Source organism: Lygodium microphyllum, chromosome 26 (assembly GCF_053477565.2).
Source record: "Lygodium microphyllum isolate KBCC chromosome 26, Lygodium_microphyllum_v1.1.10, whole genome shotgun sequence".
In the NCBI taxonomy this organism is placed as follows: domain Eukaryota; kingdom Viridiplantae; phylum Streptophyta; class Polypodiopsida; order Schizaeales; family Lygodiaceae; genus Lygodium; species Lygodium microphyllum.
Genome location: NC_141160.1, coordinates 91,495,954 through 91,508,875, shown reverse-complemented (window position 1 = coordinate 91,508,875; position 12,922 = coordinate 91,495,954).

The window sequence follows — 12,922 nt, the reverse complement described above, 5'->3', positions numbered from 1 at the left end:
TGGTGGCTCTGTTCTTAATAGAGACACGACAAGTGGCTGAACTAGCCCTGGTTGCTCATAGTCCATCATCCCTAAATGGTCTAGCCAAGTGCAATCACATTCGGTTTAGAGAACTCCTCTTTCACTTCTAAATGCATTGGCGCTCTGTAGCTATAAGTCTACTCTGATATGTTCAATTACCTGACCATTCGTGTTGTATTCTATTATGTTGGTCTCCTATTTACTATCTTTGTTCATAGAATAACATAGAATAATAGTATTCATACTCATTATATGAGTTGTCCTCGTCCAACTGCTTGTCATCTCCTAAGGCTTGATGCTCCCTTTCTTTCTCATTGCTGACTAGGGCCCATTGTATATCAAGTTGAGATTGTACACCTTGGTCCACCGCCACTTGGGTTCATCCATGAGATCCTTGAGGGGTTTGAGGTTAGCGACTGGGTTTCCAGCTAGCTCATTTGCCAAGTGCTCTAAGATCTCATGGAGCTCTCGCTTGCTATTCGAGATATGGAATGCGATGGGGGTGGGCCATTCACTGGGCTTCTAGCCATCATGCATAGTAGTACTCAGGGTTTGTCCTTGGCCTCACTGATTGCGTCAGCATAGCTTGTTTGCATTCCTCATTGTTCGAGAATGAAAATTTGATAGTGGCTAGCACATGTTCGAGAATGAAAAATTGATAGTGGCTAGCACATGCATCCAATCTCACTTGTCCTCAGGGTAGGGGATATACTTTGTTAGCGGCCCATAAGATTTTCTAACTTGAGTATCACCCTTCAGTAGAGTTGAGATGGTGTCGAGGTCGACTAGCATAGTCTTCTAGGTGTCCATTTCTACCCTCATTGCTTCTGTTCGATTGCCTAAGAATATCAGACCATTGCACTAGTCTTTTATGACTCATACATTCTACATCCAGGGTCCTAGCAGGATATTATAGTCGACTCCCTTCATGACAATGAAGTCTATTGAGAATTGGACTCCTGCGATATTCAATGGCCAAATTTTTAGCACTCCGAATGGTTTGACCTTCATCCCATTGGATAGTGTGACATTAAACCTAGCCTTCTCAACAGGCAGGTCACCCCAGGCCTGGAGCATCCCGTAGCTAAGCACACTAACTCCTCCTGCCCCCATGTCTACGATTCCTCTCCTTGTTGTGTATCCTAATGCTAGGATTGGCAAGTCTGCATGCATCTCCATGCCTTCAAAGTCACCTACACCTCTAGAATGCAAGAATGGACAAGATATATCTGGAATGGTTAGAAAACTCCCGCACAAGCAGATTGATCTGTTGAAGGCCCTAGGTATCATTCTTCTCTCTCTCTCTCTCTCTCTCTCTCTCTCTCTCTCTCTCTCTCTCTCTCTCTCTCTCTCTCTCACTGCTAAAGTTAAAAATGAGCCTTCACCCCCTTCCTTAGGTCTTAAACCTTTGTTCCAACGCCCAATTATTACCCTATAGTACTCATGCCTTGTCAATGGATTTCAACCCTATTTTTCCCTTGTTTTTTTCCTGCTTTGGGCCTGGTTACAACAGCGACCCTAAAGCGATTCACTTCAATCTCTCGATCCTATCCTACTCTAAATGCAACAAAAATCACAACTCAAGTACTTAAATGATTTGTCCTACTTGCCTAATCATCAAATCCCAAAATACTTGCTTGCATTGAAAATTAAACTCCAAAATCTCCTACCTACATCGAGCACCAATTTAGGGATGGAACCCTACTTTGATGCTCGATTTGAAGCACACAAGTGCTCAAGCTTGAATTCGTTGGTCCTGGCAATGGAACCAAAATGTAGTGGGAGCTCAAACTCAATCAGCAAGACCCATGGACCGCTTCTTGTTCATGCATTTCAAGAAAGCTCTAATGGCTATCTCTCACCTAGTCAACGCACCTCCGATCCCACGGGTGTAGTGAGCTTACCTTGACGCCCAAATGGGTGGCCTCCTCCCACAAGCACTCTAGTAGCTCCATGATCCTGGTTGCAAGCTCAAGAACCTCATGCCTCCTCCTTCGAGCTCCATCCTCCATAGCCGTGCGTGGGTCAAGAGAAGAGAAGAAGAGAGGGGAATATGGAGAGCTTCTCCACCACGATCCCTCACCCTCACTCACTCACTCCCTCACACTCTCACACTCCCTCTCTCAAGCACAAGCACATACAAGCAAGAAGGAGAGAAGAAGAGAGGAAGAAGAAGCCACTTTAGCCACATGCCAAAGAATGAGCTTCTCATTCACTTTTTGAGTTTATATACAAGCCCTAAATCCCTTGGGCACCCATCTCCTTTTTTACATGATCGAGCACCTTGCCGAGGTCCTCTTTCCTTGTTTCCTTCTTGTTGCCTTATTCCGTCACCTATGCATGTCTAGATTTTACAATTTGCACAGGAGGGAGAGTGGCACTCTTTTACAAAATTTTGATGACGCCTTTGCATTTTAAAATGTGCCTTTACCTTCAACTTGACCTTTTGTGCTTTTGGCCTTTCCTCTCTTATTCGTTTGTGGGGCTTCCTTTTTCTACATCATTCCCTATTTTGAATTTTCTTTTTTTCGTCTCACATCGGGGTCAACACCAACATGTAAATCTCCTTTCTTTAGTCATGTATAAGCTTCAAAAACAAAAACAAACTCAAAAATATCCCTATTTGCAGTTAGGCTATATTGCTATAAGTATCAATCCCCTTTTTTGTTGTGGTTTAAATGTTAGCTACATGGCCGCTGTATTAGATACATGCCACTAGGAGTTAATGGACATGATAGTAGGAGCTGTTGTGTCTCCATTGTCAAATGGTCCAATCTTTTTTGAGCTTTGTCCTAACTATGTAATTTTTGTAGAAGATCCCTATCTTCCAGATCTACTTCTCTTGCATATACATACTTTTGGCTTAAATATGAAAGCCTCTTCTATCCATTTAGCTATCCAGTATAGAATTGTGTTTCATGCTATGTCTCTAGCTATTCCTAGAGTCCTTAAAGGTGCTAATAGTGATGAGGATAAGGGAAAAATCATAATAATGAAGGCTGATCATACTACTCAGTGTTTCCTGCCTGAGTGCATAAACTGGTCAGACATTACTCTCCCTAATGAATGGCATCTTGATATCCAATCCATTCAAAAGTAAGAATTACTCCCATCCAAACAGATAAGTGTGAGTAACATCAAAGGCAAAAACATTTTGTTGCCTCAAGGTGATACTTCAACTCCTATGCCAGACAAATAAAAAATTCTTGCATTGCCTGCGCAATCATCATTAAAGATCTCTCTCTCTCAAAGAGCCAATTCTCTCAAGTTCCAAGCTTGTCCTCATACACAAGTGACAAATGAATTGTGTGTTCATTATTGTAAAAAGCTTATTGAAAAGATTGCTATTCATATTGTAAGTGCTATCATAGAATTTGAATATGAAGGCCACATGTATAAGTTAGCTCCTTACTTATGCCCTCAAGATGATACAACACGGCCTGCTAAACTTTATACTAATACTAATCGGACCCATTTCCCTGACAGGCCTAATGGAGCATGTGGATAAATTGTATGAACTTTGTGAGAAATTGTAGGATATTCTTTACAACACGGCCTGCTAAACTTCATACTAATACTAATTGGACCCATTTCCCTTACAGGCCTAATGGAGAATGTGGATAAATTGTATGAACTTGTGAGAAATTGTAGGATATTCTTTAGAAAATTTTGATAAAATTAACCTCTCCTCCACATGTAGTTGTGATAACCACTCCATCCACAAGTACTAGTACTGTTGCTATGATGGTCACCTTTGTTTCAATCACCTACTTCTGGATAATTAAATGTGCATACCATTGTCGAACCTGAAGGATAAAGGCAAAACTCCTGTCCCAGAGAATGATGATTTGGACACTTTACTAACTGAAATCCAAAAGGTCTATGTCCCATTGCTGATGTGGCTGAAGATCAAGTTGTGCCACAAGTTAATGATGAAGTTGGTCCCTCTACTCTACTGCCTAATTGCATGGGTTATGCTAGTAGAGTTCCACTCTCTAACCCTCATGAAAAACCAGTTAACCAAGAATTGGAAGAATATATGGAGATGGTATTCCCTGAATGGGAACCGTATGACTATGAAGTTGCTTTTGCCGATATTGATCGCTTAAATGCCAAAGCACAACAGAGCAAATGGAAGATTCTCTCCTTAGAGCAGTGCCTCTCAAAATTGCACCAAACAACTCTAGCAAAGATGATATAAGCAGGTATGTCCAAAACAAACTTGAGTCCAAATTGATGGGTGAATCCTTGGAATTCACTGCTACTCATAATCGCCCTGCTTGGTATTTCATTGATGCTAATGCCTACAACCATTGGATCTATTCTATTTCTTCATCTAATGAAGATGGTGACATCATCATAGATGATGACATTGTAGATGAATCTTTCAAACCCATAAACCCACATCCTGAGCATCTTGAAGACAAGTTCCTTAATGCTCATTCCTCTTCTAAAGATAGTGACAAAAAGCTTGACAAATTAGGTGTACTAGAGAAAGTGGAAAGTTTTTCCATTTGGTCCATTGATGGTAAAAATCCTAACGAAATAAAATTATTGATCTATATGATGTATGCCTATGTTGGACAAAAGTTTCTCGATAAACCTAATGTTAATCGAGTAGATGTGCTCAATGCCATGACCCATGGCTTTGTGGGTGGTCTTTGGCAATGGTAGATGTCTATTCATCCCCAAATTAAATTAGCGATTGCCCAACAATCAAATCCTATAACTTGTTCTTTGAATTGCTAATAGGAGAACTTTGGGTAACAAGTTGGATGATGTTGTTGAAGCCCGCAAAGCCTTTTTCAAGGCTAAACTATGTTATCCCAGACAATATAAGGATTATTTGATCTACATGAGGGATTTGTTGTATGAAGGGATGGGTGCCCATGATACCTCCATGAAAGAGCATTTGGTTTGCTCTTTTCCCCAGCCTATTCCGTTTTTCTACAAACAAAAAATGCAACATGAGAAGCATGACTTTAATGATATTGTTGGACAAATCATTCAAACCATTGAACAAATAGTAAAGGAAGTCTGTCATCAATAGAAACTGATATCTTTATTGCAAAACTTTCTATCTAAGGTATATAAACATAATAGAAAATACTACAAGGACTTTGGATGTGAGAAATGCAGATGAATCCCTGGCATAGCTCTAAGCCTAGTTGGTGTGGAGACTTTGTCAATCCTCCTCTTCCAGACATCGGCACCACCATAGATCTCACCACAAATCTTACAGAAGATCTCATGGTTGCTCCTTTTGATATGGATATAGAGATAGAGATAATCAGAATCACTATTAGTCTCAAAGGTATGCTAAAAAATGCTCTTCTCACAAGAAAGTGCTTAAATGCTATATTTGTGGAAGTACATATCATTTAGCCAACAAATGCCCAAAAAAAGATAAAAAATAGTCAAAGAAGGAAGACAAGCCTAAGGTTGCCAATATGCATCATTATTTGTCCAAAAATGAGAATACTACTTATGATTTTGAGTCCACTATAGAATTATATACACCAAAAAGTGAAACTAAATCGTTGACTCCTATAGAGTCTAATTCCTTTGACTCTGAGTTTGATTCGATTGCCAACATAGCTAGCCAAAGTGACTAGCAATATTATGTTTCTACATATGACTATTCCTCTACAGAGTGTTTATTCCTCTACAGAGTGCTTGGAGAGCGACACTACTATTACTGAACAAGTCAAAGTTGACTCTAATGACTCTATATCTCAAGTTCAAATAATTAGGGCTCATTCTATCCCCTCTCACTTTTCTATGAAGGGAAAATAAAAATATTTTTCTACTCGTTCTACTTTCCAATATGCTTCTCATAAAAGCAAAGGTAAACACAAGAAAGATTCTTCTCATTAGGGCTAAAAATGTTTCAAAAATAGCACTTGTAACAAAATGATTATGTTGCCAATTAGTTGAGGTTTCAAAAGAACGAACTCTCCAAATTTGGCCATTCAGATGTGATTAATGATAATATATTATTCATTTAAGAGGTCAACCATGAAATGCCTAAGAATATTAACTCATGTCAAGAATCACTTTTTAGCCATTATTATTTCTTTTAGAATGATTAAATATTCTACTAACACATTTTCCACCAAAATTACACTTGTTTTTTTGTCTACATTCATTTGAATAATCGTTCTCTCCTCTTCTCTTTGTTTCTTAGTTCTTAAAGTAGATTATACTCTATCATAAAATTTCTCACCAAAATCACATCCAGTTCTTACCAATAGTTTGCATTGGTATCACTTTGTCTCCTTTCACAAAATCTTGAAAAGCTAATCAACAATCAAAAGAGTCTTTGCATAGAGGACCAACGTCACCACTTACTTGCCAACTGAGCTATAAAGATATGGTCCTCCATGGACCTGAAGCGAGATCAACTCGTTAGTTTTCAGCAGACCCAACTAGGTTGGGACATTTAAGCTGCATCTTTACTTCGTTCCCTAAGTCATTTGTTCTGTAAGATTTTGTTTCAACCAAATCCAAGCTTTTTCTTCCATCTATTCAATTTGATTCATAAGAAAATGGTTAAAAGAGTCTCATAGTGTTGATACAAATTGGTAGGGATAGATATACTAAGGATGAACCTCAAGCAAATAGAATAGAAAGTGAAAATTTTCACCTTGATATTGGTACTTTAAAAATATAATATCTTCATTATACAATGTTATAATATTAACTTTTTAGCAAGTACTAATGGATAATACAAGGATAATATATTATAACTAGAAGAAAGGAAGGACTTTGATTTCCGGGAGACATAAACATTAATTCAAACAATCTTGCTGCTACTAGTAAACCTTCTCCTTTTTTAATATTTATTATTTAATATTTAGTCTATTAAAATATAAAAAATATTAACCTAATAGTAAATAAAAGTATTAGTGATATTATGTATCATATCAACTTTAGGACTAAGAGAGTTTCATGTGTGTAGGATGCTTTGGAGAATATGAAGAATACAACTTTTTACTTGATATTAGCACATGGGAGTCTTTTTCTTATCATATCCTCAACTATGATTCTTAATAGCACGATTGGGTTTCGATATCCTCAATTGCAATTCTTAATAGCACCATCATATTTCAATACCTAAATGGTGGCTTGATGTCATGGGATGATACTACTCATACTATCAGGTTTTAATAGCACTATTAGATTTCAATAACTAAATGGCGGCTTAATGTCATGGGATGATACTACTCATGCTATCATCTCCTTAGCAATCTCTTAAGATCTCATCCCTTGATTTCTAGGAAGAAATAGAAAGGACTTGACTCTATTTCTTCCTCTCAGAACTATTATTCTAATGCAATTTGATTTTATAATTGAAAGCATCACTACACTATTAATGCATTATCATTGTATATATTTCTTTAAATGTAGTATATCTCACGTTTCACAAAGAAAATGTCTATTAAAATAATCCTTGTGATTATAGATATCCTTTACTCTATAGCATTCATGATCTTATTTATTTTAAAAATAGTTTAAAGAGTATTATATGATGTTATACAAAGTCCTCTACATGAAATAACATGAACTTTTGATAAGTCAATGGAGTTAGATAAATAAATTATTAGTAGAGTCCTTTATATAATAATACAAATTTTGATAAATCAATGGAGTTGAATAAATAAGTCATTAGTAGTCAAATTCTTAGATGAAACCCATGATAATAGATATAATTATTCAATATCTCTTTAATCTTTTTCTATAACTAAAAGTGATAAAATATATTATTTAGTAAAGATAAACTATATTCCATAGCTCTCCAAAAAGATATTCTCTCTAAAATAAAAATACTTTAGTGAATTGATAGAATAATTAGCAAGTAAATTATTTAAAAATTAAGTTATCTAATATATATAATTATTTAATATTTATATATATTTTTAAAGCTTCTAAAAAGATAAAATTTATATAATAAATATATACTAATGTAATATCTATTAAAAAAGATAGTATCTTTTGGATTCAAATTATGTAATGATAGATAAAAGAAATAACAAAGGAATAGCCCAAAAAAATTTAAGCTTTAGGATAATTGTCACATGTGACGCTATGATAATGTTATGATGTTTATTTTTAGTAAGACCTTACACCTCTATTTTTAAAAAAAAATCATTAAAATTATTAGGCTTGGAAAAAAAATACTTTTTTAAAAAGAATTGTAAAGCTCATTTGCTATTTTAAAACTATTTTATGTCATAAAAGGCCTAAAATGACAAAAAAATGACAAAAAAACTATCACAAAATGGCACAAATAAGGGGTTGCATCAACCATCATGAAATGGTGTGAATAGGAGGGTTGGGTGCCTATTTTTTGTGATTTTTTAGTCATTTAGATATTTTTGACTTGAAAATAGATTTAAAATAGCAAATGAGCTTAAAAAAAGTCTTAGAAAATTTCCAATTTTTTCAAAGAGCCTAAGATATTTATAGAAAAATTTACATTTTTTGGGATAGGTGTAAGGTCTCACAAAAAATAGGACATCACATAACAACACGAATAGGGAGGTTGTTCCTCTTTGCACGTGCATGTTTGCTCCTCCACGATACGAAGCGAGGAGAACCCTTGTGGACATTTCACTTTGCCACTCTTGCACCATATCAACTCTGCCATAATATAGAGAGAAAAGGATCCTATTGAGCTTACGATTTGCCACGCTCGTAACCATATCAGAGTTGCTCCATGATATAGTGTGAACATGACCCTACGGAGATTTGGCTTCACTGCTCTTATGTCGTATTAACTTATCCTTTGTGCTTTGTACCCTTCTTGTCATTTTCTATCAAGCAGTGATGGTGGTGGCAAGGACAAAGAAGACAGCAAGGAAAGTTGATATAGAGAGCAAGGATAATGAACAAGAGGCAAGGCAATCAGAGGTTCCACAAGCTGGTATCCCTCCTGAGATTCCTCCTATCCTTGGTTTTTCCCAATCTCCTACCATGCAATCAAAGCAGTCAAGTGCAGAGATTATGTCTTCTCCTCTTGCCCAAAGCAAGGTCCATGTGGTTAATGACCAATCCTATGATCTTGCTGGTGGACAATCCTCTTCTACAACTTCTAAGGTTCCAATCTCCCCTAGAGCACCTGATCAGCCAGTAGATCAATCTAGACCCTCTTCTGATTAAGGAAGCAAGCCTTCCAAGCAAAAGTGTTTTAGTGAGATGAGGAAGGTTTAGAGAGCTACACAACATGCCATTTCGAAGATAGCTTTTATCAAAGTTGTCAAGGATATTTCTGATAGATTATCAACAGTGTTGACTAAAACTGGCTTGTAAAAGAAATGGGAGCTTGCAGTGATTCTTTATTTTCACCAGGCAATTGAAGACTTTGTTATTGACTTTATGAATGATGCTTACATTGTTGCTACTCATACTCATAGGATCATCTTTATGAACAAAGATTTTAGTATGGTCAGTAGAATTAGGTACATCTTTGACAAGGTATTGAGGCCCTTGCCCACTATACTACTGATAAAAAAGCCTTTGAGATCCTTAATATTCCCCCAAAATTATCCAGGAAAGAAAAAGGTCCAAATATTGAGGATGTGTATCCAAATATTGAGGATGTAACACATCTATACCCAACAAGGACTACATCTCAGCAAGATTTTATCCAATATAAAAAAAACACGAGAGGTCATGGAAGCCAAGGATGGTGTTTGTAAGGGAAAAATTGTTGTGCTTGGTCATGTTAATTATAAGAGGATAGGTGAGGTGTATAGGCAAATGGTTGACAATGTTTCTTATACTTTTGAGGAAGAGGACTATCTTAGCATATCTCTTGAGGATAAGTCCATGCTAGTTAAAAAGGATATTCAATTATCAAATTCTATGGTTTATTATTGCATAAGGTAAGGCATTTTGACTCTCAAAATTTTTAGTATATAAAATGATTGTGCTGTTGATTGCAAATAACACTCCTTTATTTTTACTATTGGTTTTAGGACGTTGATTGCTTCTCTTAGGCAAGAAATCTCTAAAAATATATTTGTTGTTGATCCACTGTTAATAGTGAAATTATTTTTGAGATTTGGTTCAAACATAGCAATGCTCTTTAAAGATTTTGATTCCATCACAAACTACCATATTTTTTTTTCCTTACATCGGATATACTCACTAGAGAAATTATCCTCATGAACCCTCTAAGTGGTATCCATGTCCAAGAAAAAAAATGTGTTGACTGGAATATTGCTTGCTTTTTTGTTAATTGTTTATTTTATTTGATTGTATATTTTAGTTACATGTTTCCATTTGCAATGCTAGCAGGCTCATGACTACCTTCTTGGACACCACATATGAGGATATTGCTGATCCTTAAAAACCATATAACTTTTTCTAACAAGAAGTACCATTGCAAAGTGATACACATACTTGTGGATGGAGAGCGATTTTAAATGTTTGCACAACAATAGATTCAAAGATACTCAAGATAGATGGGGTCAATGTAAGTCTCTTTCATATTGTTTGTTTTTTCAAGGACCCTTTTTCAATTTACCAACTTGTTACATTTTTTCTCACAATGCCGAGATTACCCCCCTGACTCATATATGTGGTGGATAAGGGAGTAATGTATTGAGTTAATTTTGGATAGGTTAATCATGCCAGTCGATCCCGACTCTCCTCCACAAAAATCTTCAACTAAGAGTAAGGGCAAGGGCAATGGCAAGTCATCTGGAAAGAATGCGCCGAGAAGACAAAATAAGATAAATATATGCAAATGAAAACTTGGAGGAATCTCCTTTGTTATTTTTCATCCTTGTATATTTTTACTTCAATTTCGTAACTCTTGATTTAATGAAAAGATTTTTATCCTATATAAATGTAATAGTTGTTTTCATATTTATGGCAATTATGGGAGGCAAAAAACTCATACAAGAGAAAGAGCATTCAACACTTTTTCCAAATGTTTTACAATTGACTTTGAACTTATATCTAGGGGATGTACTATCTAGTAGCTCCAAGGTATCCCTTACATCCTTTAGACTCCAATTGGAAGTGACATTTACCTTCTTTTCTTCTTCACGTGCTATAACTTCAACCTTAAGTCTAAAAGGCATGCAATCTATATCAGAATCCAAGGGAATCCAAATGCCTAGTTTAAGTTTATATCTCCTATAATCGAAGCCCAAAGTAAGAGTTTGTCATGCGATATTGCAAGATAAAGACAAGGATTGGGGGTATACAATACACCTCATGGTATCACCCTTATAGTCATACTCTCCAGATTTCCAAAGCCTTCCTGTAATGTTGTCCAATTCCTCTTCTACAAAATTTCTACTTAGCCAAGATACATTTGTCCTTTGTAAATGTACTATTTTGAAGCATGGCACAAAGATACAGAAGGATATAAACCATGATAGGTGTATTCTTCTTGAGATCTTTCCAAGCTACCATGGACTTTTGAATATCCTGATATATTTTGAATTTAAAAGTGTGCATCATTGCCTTGAAGTATCTTCCTATTTAGAGATGAAAGACTTGGCAATGGCAAATCCTTGATATGTCCATATGAACCTGCTCTAGAGGGAACCACATAACGTGCATAATATATAAAAACCCTTCTCTTACTAAAAGAACCCACAGTCTGATCAGCATGGATAATGTTTGCGAACACCTTATGAATCGCATGGAAGGTTTCACTTAAGATTTCCATAGGTTGCCATTCAATACTTGTTGATGAAAATATGTATACAACCAAGAATTCATTATTAGTACTTGCTTAAATGAAAAAAAATTGCATACATTATCAACTCAAGACTTATAATGTGTTTGCTAGGAAACGTGTTCATTTGGAGGCAAGTGCATATCCTTGGCCATGCAAACATGTTGCACTTTGGTAAACTACCATTCATGCAAAATTTTGAAAGTAACGATACATGCCTTCTAGTAAATGTTTTATATCCTCTCGCTTTTTTCTTTTCACCTTGTGAGAGCCCTTGCAAAAAGAGGGCAACATGGTAATCTAATTGTTTATGCTTAAGGCTTTTGGCTCCCAATTTTTGTCAGCTCTATGACTATAGACGGTGCAGGTGTTTACTAAACGAGAAGGGCACCTTCTGAATGCCATGCTTAGATTGAATTTGCAGAGAAGCTCATCGAGAAAGCAAAAAGTTATTGACTTTCAAAAAAGTCATTATTGACTTCACAACATCTTTTTCATATCCTTTGTCGGATTTAATAAGTAAATAAGGACTTTGAGACTACCAAAACATGTTAGACTTTGTCAGATTTTATAAGTAAATAAGGACTTCGAGACTACCAAAACATGTCAGACTTTGGGGATTTTGGCTAAAAAGGAGGATAGAATCACAAAGTGGACTCTATTATCTCCAAAAAAGAGAAGACAATAATACCATATTCTTGCATACGTGGCAAACTCTCTTTGGCCCTTTTCTTAATCCTGTGATTAACAAAAGTAAGTACATTTTTTGAAGTGTTTTTGGCTCTAATGGAAGATGAAGAATCTAAAAGTCAGTCCTCAGCATTTGATTGGGTCACTTCCTCTTCTAAAATAAAGAAGAAGCAAAATGATAAAATCAAAGCTGAGTTATTCTCCAATCCCCATGACTTTTTTCATGATGGCACCCTCAGTACTAACACTTTGAAGAAAGCCAATATTATTCATTGATGAGCTCACCAAAATGACAAAATCTACTATAGGATAAATGACTGAAATGATCGAGGCTTTCACTCTATACAAATGGAACTACATTCATTGTGTAAATGTAATATTTCCACGCAATAAAAGTTAGTTGGTTAGTTCGAAAGTTAGTTAGTCAATTAATAAGTTAGTAAGATCACTAACTAAGGTAAAAACTAACTAATGTTAATAGCTAACAATTTTTATTTAATTAAAAATATACGT